Raw genomic sequence first — 20,710 nt, 5'->3', positions numbered from 1 at the left:
CAGATGAGTGCTGTGCAGAATGTCCAATGAGTGTCGTGCTAATATGGTCCTTCAGAGAGTGATGGGGCCAGAGCATTCATTAGCAGCGAGGCCTTAATTAGGGCAAGATTCCTCTCACACAATTGCAGAGAAGAGAATGTTTAGACATCTCCATTTTTGTTGCTCTCAGGTGGTGCATTCTCTGCTGAATATGGAGCGGAGGAGATATGGTGTTGGAATTTAGGGAAAAACGTGTGATGGTGAGCAATGGGGAACGTTAATTGTAGAGCTGCAGAGCTAGCTAACTGGTACCTGTGTTTGAGCGGGCGTGTTATTTTTCATTTATCATAAGTAAACATATGTCAGGGTTTACTTCAGAGGTTTATCACCCACTCCAGGTCAGGAGAGGAGACATATTCTCAGAGAGCGAAAGCTCTTCAGGGATGGAGAGGAGATTAGAGGAGAGGAGATTAGAGGAGAGGAGAAGGGAGAGGGAGTTCTGAGAGAACTTCGCCAGGGAGTTCTGAGAGAGAGAGTCAGACAGACAGAGAGAAAAAAATTGAGAGCCGGAGGAAAGGACCGAGAGAAAAAAAAAGAGAGGACAGGAAGGAAGAGAAGAGAGGACAATGAGGAGGCTGTGATGTTTGCTCGGTTAAGGAGGCTACCACTCTCTAATGTGCAACATCAATCAGGATGCTCTCTTCTCATCTCTTCTTCTCTCTGCCGCGCTGCGTGGCAACTTTTATTGCTGCTCATTAAAGTAAGTGCAGATATTTTATGCATCGATTGAAATGAGAGGAGTTTTTCATGCTAATTTCCCTCCTTTAGATTTGTTATTCAACTTCTTTGAGCAAAATGCGCAGGAGAAGAAGCAATACACAGCTGATCTATGTTGTTTTCAGTGCTGAAATAGTGCTGCTGACACTATTTAGCAGCCTCTGGAATTTTGCTTATCCACTTATGTTGGAAATAGAACACAATCTAATACTGAAGCATCCTCCTATAGTTATGTGACAAGCCTTCCCATAAGAGACTGGTAGTAGAATTAAGGATTGGCATGGTGTAACTCATCTCTCTCCGAATATAATATAGTCTCTCTCTCTCTCTCTCTCTCTCTCTCTCTCTCTCCATATTTAGTCTCATCCTTTTGATAGAGACTGCCAGTTTCTGGAAATAGTGCCAGGCTCTGCCTTCCTCTCCCTCTATCCCCCAGGGGAGAGAAGCCCCGATCTTGTCTCACTGCTGCAACTCCCCAACGGGCTCAGGAGGTGAAGGTTGAGTCACGTTTCCTCCGAAACATAACCTGCTAAGCCGCGCTTCTTAACACCCACCTGCCCTCGGAGGAAATACTGTTCACCCGACAAGCATGGTCAGCCTGCAGGCGTCCGGCCCGCCACAAGGAGTCGCTAGAGTGAGATGAGCCAAGTAAAGCCCCCCTGTCCAAACCCTCCCCTATCCCGGACGACGCTGGGCCAATTGTGCCTTATGGGACTCCTGATCACGGGCGGTTGTGATGCAGCCCGGGATCGAACCCGGGTCTGTAGTGACGCCTCTAGCACTGCGATGCAGTGCCTTAGACCCTTGCGCTCCTCGGGAGGCCTTGATGGGGAACATTTCAAGACACATGTTCATGGCTCCTCTTGACCTCCTCTTGACCTGATAAGCTTTCTCCAAATGCCACAACCCGTCTGTGAAATAAAAATAATGATCCCAGAATAGGCCTCTTCTAGCTTACTGAGAGCTAGCTCCCATGTGAATGCATTAGAACAGAGGTGTCAAACATACGGATTGGGTCCAATATTATTATTTTTTAAACACCAGGGGCTCAGAGCACGAGTGGAGGGAGTAGAATACCATGTTTAATCTTAATTGATTTTTTTTTATGACGGAACGTGAGCAGCGAACAGTCTTTCTCACTGGAGGCGTTTGGTGATCTGACAACTTGGAATCTCCAGCAAAAAGGACAACGTCTCCTCTTTGAGCCAGTCTGAGCTTTTTTCCCCCCACATCCACACCACCAACCCCTTTTTAGGTGGAAAATGTAGCCTATCATTATTCCTCATTTGCTGCCCTATATACAGTATCGGTCAAATTTTTGGACACACCTACTCAGTCAGGGGTTTTCTTTATATTTAGTTGGTTGAAGATGGTTGAGAGAATGCCAAGAATGTGCAAAGCTGTCATCATCGATTTGAAAAATCTCAAATCTCAAATACATTTGGTTTTGTTAAACACTTTTTTGGTTACTACATGATTCCATATGTGTAATTTTATAGTTTTCACTATTATAATTTTATGTCTTCACTATTATTCTGCAATGTAGAAAATAGTAAAAATGAAGAAAAACCCTTGAATGAGTGAGTCTGTCCAAAAATTTGACTGGTACTGTACATAGACATGGAATTACTGCCCACTTTAATAATATAGAACACTAGTCACTTTAATAATTTTCACATACTGCTTTACTCATCTCATTTGTATATACTGTATTCTATTCTACTGTATTTTAGTCAATGCCACTCCAACATTGCTCGTCCTAATATTTATATATTTCTTAATTGCATTATTTTACTTTTAGATGTGTGTGTATTGTTGTGACTTGTTAGATACTACTGCACTGTTGTAGCTGGGGACACAAGCATTTCTCTATACCCGCAATAACATCTGCTAAATATGTGTATGTGACCAATAACATTGGATTTGATCAGGTGAGTTGGGTAGCACTATTCACCCCACCTTGTTAACCTTATGACATTTTGTTCCGGATGTGACTGGACATTGACAGTTGGGTTGGAAGGGTTCAGTGCACAAAGAACTGCTGGGGTACAAAGATACCTAATAAAAATACACTTGACTGCACTATATATAGCTAGCTGTTTATCATACTGTAGAGTAAGTCATTGAATACTGACTGAGCAGCCGGTGACCTTCAGCAACGGTTCAGCTACTAATATAACGCCAATGAAAATATTTATACTAATAATTTAAAAAATAAATCATTTGAGGATGCTTGTTGAAGTGCCTTTAAACATGCAGGCTGATCTTGACGGTACTGAGCTGACCTCATAGCTACATCAGTATGCTGCTTGGCTGTCCCCCCTGCAAGGAAAACTACACTTCTCATCTCTAATCTATTATTCAGAGAGAGGAGCCAGAGTGACGAAGACAGGGGAAGAGAGATAACTTTTAAAAAATCTCTCTCTCTCTCTCTCTCTCTCTCTCTCTCTCTCTCTCTCTCTCTCTTCCCCTCCTCTTCCCTCCATTCCTCCTTCATTCTATTTTCCTTGCTTCCATTATGTGCGAACACAAATGGGATGATTGCCTTTTGCGGAATTGGAAACCGGACTTGCCATTCCGAGCGCACAAGCTCTCTCTGAAACGCTGATGGTATTGTTAAAATAATGATACAGGAGAAGAGATTAAATTAAACTTCATCAGCTTCAGTTGTGATCCATCTCCACGTCTATTTCCTGAAGATGAAAACATTAAAAGGGCAATAATGACAAGGGGGGAAAGGGAAGTGTTTGTTTTATCGTCCATTATTTATGTTCTCGTTCATTTTGGAGAGATGTCGGGTTTTGAGTTGAGTTTATTAGAGTATTGATCTTGAGCCTGAGGTGCTGGTCTCGGGTGGTGTGGTATCACGTCTTTGTTACGTCAGCTAATGTGTCTCTCTGCAGTAAATATTGTACACACAAACACACAGCTTGAATAATACTCTGATCAATGGCATGATGAACTCCACTGAGTGTACAAACCATTAAGAACACCTTCCTAATATTGAGTTGCAACCCCAGGAATGATGAAATGAAGATCCTACCTGCAGTGTGTTTATCACATCGTGTAAAGGTTGTCCCTTCTTTTAAACATGGTTCACTACGTAGTTGTGTTCTTTTAAACTTCCCCCATTTCGCTTCATTGTGACAATGCCTCTCTTAAAGACAGGTAGTGTGTTCTCCTATCTCTTTGACACTGCCCTTCTTCCTGCAGCAGGAACCAGGTTGAAAACACCATAATCACCTCATTAGATCTGACACCGGATGCCATTTTGAAATCAATGTGTGAAGCGAACATCTTGAGAGGAACACTGTGCACCATTTTGCAAATACACTCTCTCATCCCTGTCCAGTGTTACAGAGTAAACTCTCCTCTTTCTCCTTTTCTATCTCTCAGACATCATTAAATCCTATTCACTGTACTGCATGAATATTACGGCATGCCGGTCTACCTCCATCCTAACCAGGGATGTATTCCATGTTCACCCACAACTCCAACACCATCCTTAAATTTGCTGACGACACGATGTTGGTAGGCCTGATCACCAATGACGATGAGACATAAGGAGGAGGTCAGAGGTCTCTCCCTCAACGTCAGCAAGACGAAGGAGCTTATTGTGGACTGCAGGAAACGGAGGGCCGAGCACGCCCCCATTCACATCGATGGGGCTGTAGTGGAGCTGGTGGAGAGCTTCAAGTTCCTCGGTCTCCACATTACTAAGGATCTATCATGGTCCACACACACCAACACAGTTGTGAAGAGGGCACGACAATGCCTCTTCACCCTCAGGAGGCCGAAAATATTTGTCATGGGCCCTCAGATCCTCAAAAAGTTTTACAGCTGCACCATTGAGAGCATCTTGACTGGTTGCATCACCGCTTGGTATGGCAATTGCTCTGCATCCGACCAAAAGGTGCTACAGAGGGTAGTGCGTACGGCCCAGTACATCACAGAGGCCGAGCTCCCTGCCATCCAGGACCAGGCGGGGTCAGAGGAAGGCCCGAAAAATGTACCTAGATACCAGACAACCAAGTCATAGCCTGTTCGCTCGGCAAGCGGTACCGATGCATCAAGTCTGGACCCAACAGGACCCTGAACAGCTTCTATCACCAAGCCATAAGACTGCTAAATAGTTTGTTAAATATTTAACCAATAAGAAATCCAAACTATCTGCATTTTTGCACAAACTTTTTTTGACACATCACATACTGTATGCTGCTGCTACTGTTTATTATCTATCTGTTGCCTAGTCACTTTATCTCTACCTACAGTCTATGTTCTTAACTACCTCAATTACCTCGTACCCCTGCACATTGACTCAGTACTGCCTTATACACACTACCTTGTGTATATAGCCAAGTTATCGTTACTCATTGTGTATTTATTATTACTTTTCTCATATTTCTTTATTTTACTTCTCTCTGCATTGTTGGGAAGGGCCCGTAAGTAAGCATTTTACTGTTAGTCCACACCTGTCATTTGCGAAGCATGTGACAAATAAAATTAGAATTGATTTGATTCGAAATTGCCTAAACGTTACCGTCATTGTCGTTGATCCAGTGAACTTCCCTCACTCACAGCCCACTTGAATCATGTCTGGTAGAGGCTACAGGTAATCAATCCCCCTCCTCTCTCCCTCCCCAGCCCCAGACCTTTGGGGTAATAGACAGGAGGGGAGGGTTAGGTATTATAATCAAAAGCCCCACTTCAATAGCGATAAATAATGAAGTTTCCCTAGGGGCTATTAGTGGTGGAGCAGAGGGAGGAGGGGGAGGAAGTGGAGAAAGGAAGGAGGAAGAGGGAGATCCTACATATATAACCGGCTCTGTTAACATTTCACTGAGTGGAGGGATGAAGGGAATGAAAAGAACATGATACTGGGGAGGGAGAGAGAGGAGGGGTTACAGACACACTGGTCCATTATGAACAGACTGGAACACGGTGTTAAGCAATGCTGATATGCTGAGTGATGCACGAAAGGGCATTTAGTATGAAGAAATTCTCTTTAATGTTCTGTAGATTTTCCTGTATCATCATATTGGTGCCACATGGCTTGCATAGCATGCACACACTGTGAAGTTAATTGAAATCAAATACATATTGAAGAACGTGAAGTGTGTAGAAGAAAACAAGGTGGGACATACAGTGTATGGGCAAAGGGTGAAAGTAGATTTAATTTCTTCGTTTTGTTATGGCCACTCCAATACCTTGACTTTGTTGTCCTTCAGCCATTTTTCCAGAACTTTGGAAGTATGCTTGGGGTCATTGTCCATTTGTAAGACCCATTTGCGACCAAGCTTTAACTTCCTGACTGACGTCTTGAGCTGTTGCTTCAAGAAATTATCCACGTAATTTTCCTTCCTCGTGATGCATCTATTTTGTGAAGTCATTCATCTCTGCCTTGGCTAAATTTCAGTGTTCTAGTCGAGCCACATCGCATTTTGGAGCATAAGATACACCACCCATATTCAATCGTTTTTTTATGCCTTTGACATGCAGTAGCCTAATGATAAATAGTGATGTAGCAACTTCCAGTTTTCTTGACATTATGATAGGCTCATGTTTTACTGGTACCACGTACCACGTACCCCACTACTTATCCTACCACCTGACTGTCACCTCAGCATATTGGTATTTTAATCCACTTCCCAACTGTGTGTTCTGTCTTGTTGTAAGGGAGTTTGAGTTCCTTATCTTAATTCTACTACAGTTGGCGTGGTCGCAGTAGTGTACTGTAGTCCTGAGCCTGTGGGACACAGGGACTGCACAGACGGTGTGTGCATGTGTGCGTGTGTGTGCCCGCACACCACAGGAGGTCGGAAGGGCTCGTGGTAATGGCTGGAGCTGAATGAGTGGAATGGTATCAAATACATCACACACGTGATTAATGCCATTCCATTCACTCTGTTGCAGCCATTATTATGAGCCGTCCTCCCCTCAGCAGCCTCCACTGGTGGGCGCGTGCATGTTGGGCGCGTGCACTGGTGGGCGCGTGCGTGTTGGGCGCGTGCATGTTGGGCGCGTGCACTGGTGGGCGCGTGCACTGGTGGGCGCGTGTATGTTGGGCGCGTGCATGTTGGGCGCGTGCACTGGTGGGCGTGTGGGACTGAAACGGGACTGACAGCAGCTACGTATGGGAGGACAGAGCAGAACAAGGCCCTCCGCAAACATGCTCAGGATGACAGGAACAAGGGAACAACTCCCAGGGGAGAAGAAGAGGAAGAGGATGAGAAAGAGGGGGGATCGCTCAAGGGAGAACCCCCTGAAGGCAGCCAGGACATTGTGGGAGGCTCCATATCCTGGGGCTGTACAGAGAGACGGTTCAGAGGCTTAGTTTGACATATTCCTCTTTTCCTCAGCCTTATCTGTCTTTTCTACCTTTTTGCTTGCTCACCCTCTCTCTCTCTCTCTCTCTCTCTCTCTCTCTCCCCTCTCTCACTCTCGCTCTCTCTCCATCTTCCTCTTTCTTGTGATTGGCTGTAATGTCTATCAGAGGTCTGTCGAGGGTCACGGTCCAAAGCCCTGCCCTTGGGGAATGCTGACGGGGTCTGTGTCGAGATGGTGATCCTTCAGTGCTTTATATACTGGGACTAAAATGGCACTTTGTATACTGTACTGGCTGACTGAGTGACTCCGCAGATGGAGATACATTTGTTTGCTCAGTCACTGTGTGTGTTTTACATTCTGAGAAAAGGCAGTGATGGGATTGTCATATCTTTCCACCAACTCCAATGGTTCCAGGCCCTTTTCCAGATTCTCAGTGTGCTGGTTGGATGTCTAAAAGCATGACTCTGGCAGTGAAGCCCTCAGTGGAGAGCTCAGTCAGAAATCCAGAGGGAATACCCTTAAAGGCGAGCATCACACCAGTGAAACTGTAGGCCTGCGCTCTCCTATTCCAGTAACGTCAACACAAAAGTCTACTCTGTCAACTCTGTGAGCTTTTCTCTTCTTGGCTTTTCTCTTTTTGTCGGTCTGACAATACAATATTAGTCCTCCGGTTGCCTCCAACGCACCATTAACATGCTTGGGAGCCAGCAGAAGCATGTCTGTGATGTCAGATGTTGTGATGTTTACACGACACACTTGTCCACATAAACAACCCGACGGGGGACTGGATGTGTAGTACAAAATCACCTCTGGTCAGCATCAGTGTAGGCTGTTGTTGTTGTGGTTGTAGTTATTGGAGGAAGTCTTGACAATGCATGTTTCAGCCCGGGGAGGAGAGGAGAAGGAGGAGGAAAGGAGGGGGAGAGGAGAAGCAAAGGAGAAGGGCCGCTAATGGACAGATACTGTGTCAGCCAAGCCTAGCTCCACACATGGTACACAACACAGAACAGTGGAAGGTGAAATTTGCTGTGTCGGCCGGCTGGAGGACTTGCTACATTATTCCTCTCCTATATTTTTCATCTCATGGACACAGCCATTGATCTGTCTCCTGAAAGCATCGACCGGCCAAGCTGACTGGAGCAACACTATCAATATCACATCAGACTCATTCTCAGCCCTGGCCTGTTACGTGTCTCACTTACAGAGATGTAATGTAATGGGAAACAGGGAGCTGGTAGAAGAAATTGCCTCTAACGGCCTAAACACGGATTCAGAGAGAGATATTTTTTCTTCCCCACTAATGGTTAAGGTTAGGTTTGGGGCTAAGGTAATCTGACCCTAGATCTGTGATTCGACGAAAACACGTATAGCCTGACCTTCATTCCATAGGTGAGTCACAGACTCTGTGAACTTTCCCTAAAGCCTATAATTATAATTTCTCCAAAGTCTTTGCATTAGGGGATTGTTTTAAGAAGTGTGGTTCTGTGCTTTAGCCTTCGCTAAGAGACAAAGACAGGGACGTCGAGGGCGGGAATAGAGTAAAGTTGGCAACTCTCTCTCTGCCTACAAAAGCAGGTTTTGCATTATTCAGGACCTCACATTTAGTTCAATTGGTATGCACAGGTGGCATAAATTAGTAATACACCATAGTTAATTAGTATTCTATCTTTTTTTAGTGTCTGAAATTCAGCTATTTCTAAGTGCTGGTTAAAGTTTAGCTTTACAAAGAAAAGTTGATGCTGCAATACTGCTTCAAAGTTTTGAAAAATGTTTTTCTCTCCAGACTTTTTTAAAAATGTGTTATTATTAACAGCTGGATGTGAAAATCTTATACCGCTGTCTCGTGGCGCATCGTTTCTTAGTCAGCTCATGGGAGAGAGAAAACAAAACAGGCTTCATCTGAGGATTGAGTTTGAGTGTTTCCATAGCTTCGCTGGTTTTGTCTGGCAGATAAAGCAATCTAGGGAAGCAAGAGAGCATTAAATTAAACTGGGAAGAATCAGTCATGCAGCTGCCCCCTGGGAAATGTAGTCACAAAAATGTAAAGTGTTTCTGGTGGATGATGTCTGGATTGATGATGTTTGGAATGCTTGGGGCTCATTAACTGCTGGCCTGTTAGCTCGTTCATGAGCCCGCTAGCTAGAGCTGTTTCCAGAGGCTCACGGTGGGCTCGCCACGGAGATGCTCCGCTATCTAGCTACTGTATAAATTACTGCCCCTGAAAAGATTATCTCAAAGTCCATGACGCGCATCATTCTGACATATTGTGGTAGTGAACTGTTATTAACAGACAATTAGTATCCTCTCAAAGAGCTTACATAATGCTTAATCCCTCCAATAGGAGTTGTTTTCATTTGGGCATTCAGTCAGGCAAGGGGGACTAACCAAGGTCATGGCCTATTTCTGAAAGGGCTCAACAAGCTTTAGTTAGCTCCACTCATTAGGGAACATCTGGACGTTTTAATCATCGTCCACCTGAGGTGGCCATCTATGATTCTGCATTTTGAACATTCAATGCAATTCTGGGCATTTCCTGACATATATAGCATAGAGTGTTCACCCACATTTAAGGTTGGCCAGATGTGGCTAAAGATGTCATTGTAAAGAAAAAATGGAAAGAATATGAGAAAAAAAGAAGATTATATAACCGTTCTTTGATATGACTTTCCCCTAATAATTTAATAGGGCATAACTAATGTTGTCTAATTTGCTCTAATTGAATTTGACCGTGCAGTTTGACTGGGACTGATGAGCCAATACAGTACAGTAGTAGTGTAGCAACCCATTCCTCACTGAATAGAGGCTGTCCTGCTCGGAGGCTGCAGCATAACACGGAACCCAAACCGGCTGCGCGGGTGCGCCAACGTGCGCTATTGTGCATATATTTATTTTGTCCCCCCACACCAAACGCGATCACGACACGCAGGTTAAAATATCAAAACAAACTCTGAACCAATTACATTAATTTGGGGACAGGTCGAAAAGCATGAAACATGTATGGCAATTTAGCTAGCTAGCTTGCACATGCTAGCTAGCGTTAATTTGTCCTATTTAGCTAGCTTGCTGTTGCTAGCTAATTTGTCCTGGGATAGAAACATTGAGTTGTTATTTTACCTGAAATGCACAAGGACCTCTACTCCGACAATTAATCCACACATAAAACGGCCAACCGAATCGTTTCTAGTCATCTCTCCTCCTTCCAGGCTTTTTCATCTTTGAACTTATATGGTGATCGGCATCTAAACTTTCATAGTATTACCACGACAACTGGCAACAAAGTTAATCTTTCAATCACCCACGTGGGTATAACCAATGAGGAGATGGCACGTGGGTACCTGCTTCTATAAACCAATGAGGAGATGACTTTCAGCGCGATCTGCGTCAGAAATAGGAATGACTTCTATTTTAGCCCTCGTTGGTGCGCGCGACCAGTGTGGGTGAAATAATTGAATAACATGGATTTCTACATTTATTTTGCGACGCACGCGACGTGTCCAGTCTGGTCAGCATGTAAGCATTCACAAAGTACCTATTTTCTTCAACCAATACTGTATGTACCTAATCCTACCATGTAGACGGGGTGAAATCTAGTCGGCTTTTTTATGAGTACTATTATCATTCTATATGCAGGAGTTGTGTTCTCAGACAGGTAAATCAGTGTAGTAATTAATTTACCAAATTATTACTGCAGCTTTTCCTGCCCATGGTTACAAGGAATTTACTGTCCGTTTGCTGTATATTATTTGCAGGCACAAAATGAACTTGTACAGATATGTAGTCTCATTTGTAAATTGTGCAATATAGATTCTTCAAATGGGTACTTGAAAGCAGACTGCTGCATATATTATTGTGTAATGTACTCTGGTTTTTTGACCAGTAACAAAATGCTGTGTCGCTAATGCTTGCTTAATGGACTGTTTAACTAGCGGTAGGAATGTGTGGGGTACAACTTAACCTTTTCAAAGAGAAATAGGCTGACATGTCATGATGCCAGTAACGTTGTTGTTGTGCTGCTGTAGCTGCAATGTCAAATACCAAAAAGATCACTTGACATGTCAAAGTGCTTATGAAAAGTAATACACAAAACCACTTCCCTCCCCCAACAGGTCGTTCTATTGCTGTAAGGGAAGGCTGCGACTCTCATCAGGATACTGGTTCAAACAAATACATTTCCTCTGCACTTTAAACATGCCATTTGTTTACTGCTACAGTATATTGTCTTGGAGGAGCACCTCCCAATGCTGCTCTGCATAGATCCCCCCATTGCCTTCCCCTCTACAAGGTGATTGATAGCTTTGTACATTATCCATTATAACTCCCCACTGATTGAGACTGGCAGTCAAAGATTACCAGTGAACCGCTGTTGTTGGGTCTCTCTCCGTGGAGACTGCTCCCTCATGAGGCTGGGCATGGCCGTCAACTCCTACAGTCAGCCTGCAGTCAAGCCACAGACTCAAGTGCATCCAAAATGTCACCCTATTCCCTACATAGTGCACTACTTTTGACCAGAGCTCTATGCCCTGGTCAAGAGTCGTGCACTATATAGGGAATAGGGTGCCATTTGGGATGTAGTCTCTGTAATCACCAGGCTATGTGAGTAATGGCTGTGGGAGCAATCACGGGGGACATGCTTCATCTCTGGAGCCCCTCCATATATCAAACTGCCTTCCCTTCATTTGACTGAATGCATGCCAATGTGAAATATGACGCCCGGGGGGAGGGAGGGAGGGAGGGAGGGAGGGAGGGAGGGAGGGAGGGAGGGAGGGAGGGAGGGAGGGGGAGGGAGGGAGGGAGAGAGAGAGAGAGAGAGAGAGAGAGAGATAGAGAGAGAGAGAGAGAGAGAGAGAGAGAGAGAGAGAGAAAGAAAGAGTTTCTACTGAACATAATAATTATATATACTCACAGAGGCCCATTGTAGCTCGTGTTTTTGACAGATCTGACTGGGGTTTGTTGGAAGGATTTGTGTTTGTCTTAAGGGAAACCTACAGTATGTGGACATTTCTGGGTCTCACTGGGAAAGGACTCTTCTTGTTACACAGATCAAAGTTAAGTTACAATATTTCTTTGCAGACAGTGTATTCCATAAAGCAATAACAAATATTTCACTTGCATCAACAGAAAATCAAACTCTTCAAAGAAAACTGTCAGCATACATTTTCAGTAAAAAATGTTTGGTTGAAATAAACACTACTGTAACAGGCGTCCTTGACTAACCATCGTCTTGAAGAGTATCATTATCAAGACCGAGGGGAGCCGGAATAAGATTGTCTCATTGTTTACAAATATTGAATATGTGAAGTTGTTTATGTCATGGCTCTGGCTGAGTAAATGTTTGTGTTATCTCAGTGAGATTTCGGTGTGAAGAGAATATATACTTTATTTTATTTAAACCACAGGATTATTTTCTTCCTCTTGGCAAGAGAGAGGATAAAGAAAAAGAGAGAGGATAAATAAAAAGAGAGAGGATAAATAAAAAGAGAGAGGATAAATAAAAAGACAGAGAAAGATGGCTGGTTTCCGATTTATATATTTCTTCTTCTTGAACGATTTCTTCACGTTTGACAATCACTCGTCTTGGCTAACTGAGTGATTTTGAATGGTTTCAACAGGTATTGTTCCATGTGTATTTCCCATTTAATAGGAGCAAAATCAACGTCTCATCTATTTGGAAGAGTATATTCAGAATGAGAGTTGTAAGAACACACAAAAGACACAAAGACATTTTGTACCACACTTCTAGATACAAATAATGCAAGAAAGACAAAACTAGAGTTCTATAAAGTCATGGAACTGGAGGTCTTATGCTAAAACAAATTTAACGCACGATTTAGGATTCCTTGCATTCGCCGTGTAGATAACTCATTTCAGAACAAATTGGCTCTATTTTTCGGGAAATTAATTCTACAGGGATATTACTGCAGTAAATTGGATGGTAGTGAGAATCTGGCAGGCATTTTCCTGGCCCCCCACGGTGACACCCCTCACCTCAGCCCCTCAGCCTCTCACTACACACTACATATTCATTGCTCGTAGAGGTTAGAACCAATTATCTAGCCAGAACTTGAAAACGTTACCCTCTCCAAACTTTTTGACAAAGTGAGTCATGCGTTTTGGTACTTACAGGATGTTTTTTTAAGGTTCAGAAGGTTAACTCAGTCTGTCAGCACCCGGGAGGTGGATCATCATCAGAGACTGAAGGAGGCAAACATGGCATTGATTAAGATGCTTTAATTCATTTTCATCCCTCCACTGATGGCAATATAACATCAGGATTAACATTGCCACTACAGCTCCCCTGTGGTGTGTGTCTGCATGTGTTCTCCCCTATGAGTAAACAGATGGTGACTCACAGTGCAACATTAGGATCTGCTCATGATGTGCTCCTCATAAAGTTCATCTCATGAACCATTGACACGGATGCTAATCTACTATGCTCTGATCAAGGCTGGCGCTTTAGCTTGTGGCACTCTTCTGAAATGTTGATAAAGTTGTAACGGTTTGAAATGCTACTGTTCTGGTCCGTAGCCCTGGGCTGCTCACTGATTCTCAATGACTCTAGGTCATTATGGCTGCCGCTGCCAGCAGTAATTAAAGAGCTACTGAAAGGAGCTCTGTCCTTGGGCCTCCTCTCCCCTCCCCTCCCCTCCCCTCCCCCCTCCCCTCCCCTCCCCTCCCCTCCCCTCCCCTCCTCTCCCCTCCTCTCCCCTCCCGCTGGAGGCTGACTGACTGACATGGTTTACTAGATTTACCAGTGTGATTGGCATATCAATTGGGGCCGAGGTAGATTAAATGCCCTTAATCATTATTCAAATTTGTCTCGCCCAACACCCAAAGTACCCACGGCAAATTGTCGGGTATGGTTATAGCTTTTGAATGTTCGGTGATGCGTAGAGCCAAGAGGGCAAGGCTCTTAAGGGGACATTCTGCTCATCAAAAGTAATGTGACTTTGAGTGTTATTTGTAATTTCATAGTCAGGTCACCCTTTTGAACTTATGAAAATCACAAATTTGTCAAGAAGCAAAACAAAAGTGAATGAAAATAGCAATGCCAGAGGGATATCTGGAGGTCGTGGAAGGTTAGAGGCTTTTCTCCCCAATACCCAGATCAGTGGTATGAACAACACAAAGAAGCCTCTGGGGAAATATTCAACAAGCTCTTTTGTTTTTCCTCCCTCACTCACCCATAGGCCAGAGGATAACTCTTGATCAATACATCCAGATTCTAATTCAACACTCTTTTGTGGAAACTATTTGTTTTATTAACTCACCAATCCTCCCACAAGGCATGACACTGAATTCTTATGTCTCTTTTGTACCACTCTTGACAAATCATAATTCACTTGCAACCAGGGTCTTACATACCCTGTCAAGCTTAAGGAAGCCTTTATCTTTAGCAAACGACTGACAGTCAACTGTGAAAAGCGCGTGTTTTTTCCCTGACACAGACAGCACACCCACACCGTTTGCCTTTGTTAACAGTATTGTCCTAGTCTGATCATTAATGCATTTGGAATTAGCTCTGTGTATTGGCAGGAGACTGGATACTGAGACTCCTGCTGGGGTTGATTGTACAGTAGAAGGAGAGAATGGGAAACAGAGGAAACAAACCATTGTGTTTGTGTGACTTGTTTAGCCAATGTGAAAGCGAACGCATTACATAACATGTCAAAACAGTGGCCTATTAGTTTGCCCGACAACACTGTTGTGATTGCAGTGAGTAGGGGGGTCATTTAAGGAAACTACTGTGGTTTGAATCCGGATGTGATTTCCAATTACATTGGAAATGTAAAGCATGTCAAGCATGACGTGATATGGGAATATTCCCAGAGGTGGCTGGCTCTCTGCCACGGTGTGAGAAGTTATTTGTCCATAACACATCAGAGATCACATCAGAGATCACACAGAAAGAGAATGAGAGAATGAAAGAGAGAGAGAGAGAGATGTGTATCATCATCATCTCAAATGTTGTATCATTCAGGTCTTAGCAGCACGGCGGGATACGTTAAAACTGTAAACGGTACGAGATGTTTGTACTGCATATCTGAACAGATCAGAGGTCAAAGCCCCTCAAATGAAACTTCCTCAACTGGCCAAAGAGAGTCTTCCCACAGATTGATGCTTGGGAGAGCATTATAGTCCTTCCATTTGAGAGAGCATTATAGTCCTGCCATTTTACAGCATCTGTATTGTCGGCCTCATCTGTGGGTTTCAGTTGCTTGTTTTTCTCTTGCGCTCTACTTGTCTCTATTTCTCGCTCTCCCTCCCCATCTCTCTCCTGCAGCAGTGTTTCTCTGTAATCAGCTTGTCGACAGGACAATATTATTCCAGGAATTAAAACAGCATTTTTCACTTTGATCACCCTACATTTTTAGCAAATCTCGCTCTCCCTCTCTTACTTACCTTAATATATTTTTTCTCTCTCTCTACCCCCCCTCTCTCTCACTCTCTCTCTCTCTCTCTTGCTCTCTGTCTTCTATTTGTGCTTGGGGGATTGCTGCTAGATGGAGAGTTAATGAAGAAAGCTTGTTTCAGAGCAGACTGGTAAACTCTGACAACACATTTGCTCTGTGCTGCTGTTAATTATCACCAACACAATCCGCTTTGATGCCTGACTGATCCCAAACCACTGTATCAGTTTAACATGCATATTTAGCACCACACTTCTAAACCTCTGTAAATCGACTGTATCTTTGTATGATTTGCATAAGCTACACAGTAGGGATCAGTGGCTGGTATTTGTTCTTTAAGGGAGCTCCGAGCAGCTAAATCTTTTGCTTAAACACTTTCACTGAAACCTTCAAGCCCATCCAAATACATCCGTTTCTACTGCTGTTCTTCTATATTGGTTCAATGCGTTCTTTCACTTGTGTCACAGGAGACTCAAATCCCAGGTGTGATATGAGTCCTACCAACACACCTGCATATGTGGTGTTTTTTTTAAAATCAAAGACATATGACGCTATTAAGAATGTAATCATCTCGCATGGCTTCTGGTGCTGTAGGAGGATGATAATGCTAGCTATCAGGCAGATTTGTTATGTAATGTAATGAGATATCAGAGGGAGAGATAACAGCCCAACGCACTCAGCAGGGAAGCAGAAACACAAACACTCACTCACACATGCAGTACATGACATCACACCCAGTCCCAGCCTGTTTTCTGTTATACCAGAGAGAGAGCGAGAGAGACAGAGAGAGATGGAGAGAAGAAACACCGTGCCAATTGATTATGCTATATGCTGAATGACTCTCGGGTGTTGCTCACACAGAACAAACTGACTGAACTTTGAAGAGTGATAAATGAAAGAGAGAGGGGAGGAGAGAGAGGCAGAGGAGAGAAAGGAAGAAGAGAGAGAGATGAGAGGAATGAAAATAGCAAGGTTGGGAAGGGAGGAGGAAAGGTAGAAGGGAAAGGGAGGAGCGACGTGGAGGGAGAGAAGCATTTTTAATGTTATTCTAGCTCTCTAATCGTCCTTTATCTGTGTGTGTTTTGCAAAAAGCCACACATTTGTTCTTGAAATGACCTCCAGGCAGGCTAACGTCAGCTCATTGATTTCATCAGACTTATAGGGATGTTGCTGCGGAGGCCGGAGTAGAAGGCTGGAGTAACACACCAGGGCCATTGTAGAAGTATTTACCCTGAGCACAAATCTAAATGAAAATCTTCGCAAACATTGGCTCTCACTGACGGTAGACAAGCTAGGCTGGCCATTTGAGGGTCTCCCTCAGGGCAGTGACATCTCTGTTGCTTTAGTCACGATAGCATTCACACCATTGGCACAGGCGTCATTTCAGTATCTAGCGTTGATTTGCATTTGGTTGAGTTGTCAACTAGTGTGAATTAAAAAGAAAAATAATAATTTTGAAATGTCTCCCTGACGTTGATGACTATTTGCAAATCCAATCAGTTTTCCATGTTGATTCAACGTCATCACATTGAATTGCTTTATTGAAATGATGTTGAAACCGCGTTGATTCAACCAGTCAGAGGCCTCATGCCCTAAGGAGGAACAGGACTATGTGCCTCCTCAGATTTGTCAATATTTGTTGTTGTTGTTGTTCCCAATGTCCCACTCTCATAACTAGCTACCAAGAAGCCATTTCAGGGTATCAATGAATTTAGAGTATCTAGCGAGTCTAACTATCTTAGCTGGAATGCCTGCTGGCAAGTTTGGTAGACTTTAGAAAAGCAAGTACATAAGCAAGTACATAAGTCTCACATTCCTTTCAATCTTTCACCAAGATTTTAGCAGAAGCAGAGAAGCATATCCAGTCACTTTAAATAAACAACCACCAGGATACAGCTCAATAGTAAATAGTATTAAGCATAATGCTTATGGCTCTAGATTGAAGGAAAAAGCTGTTTCAAGTGTTTGAAAAATGCAAAATTCTCCAACTTACGGTCGAGGGGGCCTAGCTTCCCTCCGGATCACCCCACAGCCATCCTCACATACTTTTTGTCCCCTCAGATCTCTGGGGTGAATGACGCCCCTGCAATCATCCCCCCCCCCCCCCCCCCAGTGGGTTTGTTTGGTTCGTTGTGGTGCAGCTATAGACTCCCTGTACTGAAGTGTACACACGGCCAAAAACCCAAGGCTAAAGAGTCAGCCAAAGCTGCCAATTGGAATGAACCCATTGACCATTGACTTGTGAATGACATCATCTCTCCCTACCTGTCAGCAGTAGATATAGGTGAAACAAAGGATACAGATTGTTAAACAATGTGACCTAAGGGGGCATCATTCTTCTAAACTGTCAATGAACAGAAGTTAGCCACGAATAGACATGGAATATTCAATACAATCCATTTAGTATTGAACAGAATGTCTCTAATGTAGTAAATATAGATATGGAAGTACATATAAGTCCAAATCTGCAACCCAAATGTATTACCTACTGTATGTAGTGCACTACTTTTAACCAGGTCACTACATAGAGAATAAAGTGCTATTTGGGACATAGTCCAATGTCTTACATGTACTGTAGATCCATATCAATAAGGTTCTGGTGAAAAGTAGTGCACAATAGGAAATAGGGTACCGTGCTGGATATCTGTATCTCTCTTTGGCTGATTTCAAACTGATTTCAGTGTGTTAGACATCGTGCCATAGCATTCCATTATCTCTTTAGGTCAAGGCTTCAAGTCACTTAAAGTGTTTGTATGTCTGTATTATTAATGTACCTTCCCACCTCAACACACATGTATGCACAGCAACACACTAGCTGACCTGTTCTGGGCTGTATCTGGTCATAGTGAGGTCAGGGCTGTGTTGGGTTGTAACTTATTCATACTACTACTTAACTACTTAACAAATCAGTGTGTGTGTGTGTGTTTGTGTGTGTGTTGCTAGGCATTTATTTTTTTATTTTATTTCACCTTTATTTAACCAGGTAGGCTAGTTGAGAACAAGTTCTCATGTACAACTGCGACCTGGCCAAGATAAAGCATAGCAGTGTGAACAGACAACACAGAGTTACACATGGAGTAAACAATTAACAAGTCAATAACACAGTAGAAAAAAAAGGGGAGTCTATATACAATGTGTGCAAAAGGCATGAGGAGGTAGGCGAATAATTACAATATTGCAGATTAACACTGGATTGATAAATGATCATGTACAGGTAGAGATATTGGTGTGCAAAAGAGCAGAAAAGTAAATAAATAAAAACTGTGGGGATGAGGTAGGTGAAAATGGGTGGGCTATTTACCAATAGATTATGTACAGCTGCAGCGATCGGTTAGCTGCTCAGATAGCTGATGTTTGAAGTTGGTGAGGGAGATAAAGGTCTCCAACTTCAGCGATTTTTTTTCAGCGAATTCGTTCCAGTCACAGGCAGCAGAGTACTGGAACGAAAGGCGGCCGAATGAGGTGTTGGCTTTAGGGATGATCAGTAAGATACACCTGCTGGAGCGCGTGCTACGGATGGGTGTTGCCATCGTCACCAGTGAACTGAGATAAGGCGGAGCTTTACCTAGCATGGCCTTGTAGACGACCTGGAGCCAGTGGGTCTTGCGACGAATATGTAGCGAGGGCCAGAGGTGGGGAACGTAGGCCCACAGAGCTTTCGGAAAGTATTCAGACCCCTCGACTTTTTCCACATTTTCCTACGTTACAGCCTTATTCTACAATTGATTAAATAAAAAATATCCTCAGCAATCTACACACAACAGGCCATAATCACACATTTATGCAAATGTATAAAAACAAAAAAATAGAAATACCTTATTTACATAAGTATTCAGACCCTTTGCTGTGCGACTCGAAATTGAGCTCAGGTGCATCCTGTTTCCATTTGATCAACCTTGAACTGTTTCTAAAACTTGATTGGAGTCCACCTGTGGTAAATTCAATTGATTGGACATGATTTGGAAATGTACACACCTGTCTATATAAGGTCCCACAATTGATAGTGCATGTCAGAGCAAAAATCAAGACATGAAGTCAAAGGAATTGTCCGTAGAGCTCCGAGACAGAATTGTTTCGAGGCACAGATCTGGGGAATGTTACCAAATAATGTCTGCAACATTGAAGGTCCCCAAGAACAGTGGCCTCCATCATTCTTAAATGAAAGAAGTTTGGATCCACCAAGACTCTTCCTAGAGCTTCCCAAACTGAGCAATCGGGGGAGAAGGGCTTTGGTCAGGGAGGTGACCAAGAACCCGATGGTCACTCTGACAGAGCTCCAGAGTTCCTCTGTGGAGATGGGAGAACCTTCCAAAATGACAACTATCTCTGCAGCATTCCACCAATCAGGCCTTGATAGAGTGGTCAGATGGAAGCCACTCCTCAGTAAAAGGCACATGACAGCCCGCTTGGAGTTTGCCAAAACTGGTCTGATGAAACCAAGATTTAACTCTTTGGCCTGAATGCCAAGTGTCACATCTGGAGAAAACTGGCACCATCCCTACAGTGAAGCATTGGGGTTGCAACATCATGCTGCAGGGGTGTTTTTCAGTGGCAGGGACAGGCAGGATCGAGGCAAAGATGAACGAAGCAAAGTACAGAGAAATCCTTGATGAAAACCTGCTCCAGAGCGCTCAGGACCTCAGACTGGGGCAAGGTTCACCTTCTAACAGGACAATGACCCTAAGCACACAGCCAAGACATCGCAGGAGTGGCTTCGGGACAAGTCTCTGAATATCCTTGAGTGGCCCAGCCAGAGCCTGGACTTGAACCCAATCGAACATCTCTGAAGAGACTTGAAAATAGCTGTGCAGCAACGCTCCCCATCCAACCTGACACAGCTTTGAGAGGATCTGCAGAGAAGAATTGGAGAAACTACCAAAATACAGGTGTGCCAAGCTTGTACCGTCATACCCCAGATGAATCGAGGCTGTAATTGCCTGCAAATGTGTTTCAACAAAGGACTGAGTAAAGAGTCTGAATACTTATGAAAATGAGATATTTCAGTTTATCATTTTTTATAAATTAGTAAACATTTCTAAAAACCTGTTTTTGCTTTGTCATTATGTTTTTTTTGTGTAGATTGATGAGGAAAAACAACTATTTATTACATTTTAGAATAAGGTTGTAACCAATTTTTTCAAATATCAGTATCTGTTGCTGTGTGGGAGGCAGCCTGTATGAGGAGCTGATCCATCATCTATAATGATGGATCAAAGTTT

At 43.4% G+C, this 20,710-nt stretch overlaps 1 protein-coding gene across 3 annotated transcripts in view; it reads left to right on the top strand.

The window, feature by feature from the left end:
• The window catches only part of LOC135523754 (protein shisa-6-like), a 65,992-nt gene that overhangs the window by 21,398 nt on the left and 23,884 nt on the right, over positions 1 to 20,710 (top strand). The gene's annotated exons all lie outside the window — the stretch shown is intronic.

Source organism: Oncorhynchus masou, chromosome 31 (genome assembly GCF_036934945.1).
Source record: "Oncorhynchus masou masou isolate Uvic2021 chromosome 31, UVic_Omas_1.1, whole genome shotgun sequence".
Classification (NCBI taxonomy): domain Eukaryota; kingdom Metazoa; phylum Chordata; class Actinopteri; order Salmoniformes; family Salmonidae; genus Oncorhynchus; species Oncorhynchus masou.
Note: the sequence above shows the minus strand (reverse complement) of the source record. Positions and strands in the feature narration are given on the sequence as shown.